Source organism: Arachis ipaensis, chromosome B10, assembly GCF_000816755.2.
Source record: "Arachis ipaensis cultivar K30076 chromosome B10, Araip1.1, whole genome shotgun sequence".
NCBI classification, from domain to species: Eukaryota; Viridiplantae; Streptophyta; class Magnoliopsida; order Fabales; family Fabaceae; genus Arachis; species Arachis ipaensis.
In genome coordinates this window covers 126121724-126122258 of record NC_029794.2, presented here as the reverse complement: position 1 = coordinate 126122258, position 535 = coordinate 126121724, and positions in this window count along the sequence as shown.

Here is a 535-nt window from a genome sequence, read left to right as displayed (position 1 = left end):
GGATGAGGGTTATATTCCCTGAAAAAAATTGTACCTCAATCTCATGTCTTCGAAATAATATTTTTCGACCAACAACGAGTTTTGACCATCTCCTCGTAATTATCTTTTGTCATTTGTGATTTGTACATCTACATTATCATGTCTGAAAATAGTTCACAAAACATCTCAAATAAGATCACCCAATATTATTTGGCCGTGGACGTCACAACTTTTATCAAAAGGATTTGAACAACTCTTCGCACATATTTTTGGTCGTCTTCACCTCTATTATAACCGGGATTCAACATACATTTTTCCTTCTTGTTAAGAAGCAAACCACTATAAGAATCTCGAATATATACTACTGACGGTTTTATTGATAGCCAATTATTTTTAATGACGGTTAAGTTATTGATAAATATACGTGAGTGAAAATCTTATTGATAAAATTTGACCACTTTTACCTATGTTCTGGTGTTCTCGGTAAAATTAGTTATAATTTACCGCTGACCTAATTTTTTTATTGATCTCTCATTATATATATATACATTACTAA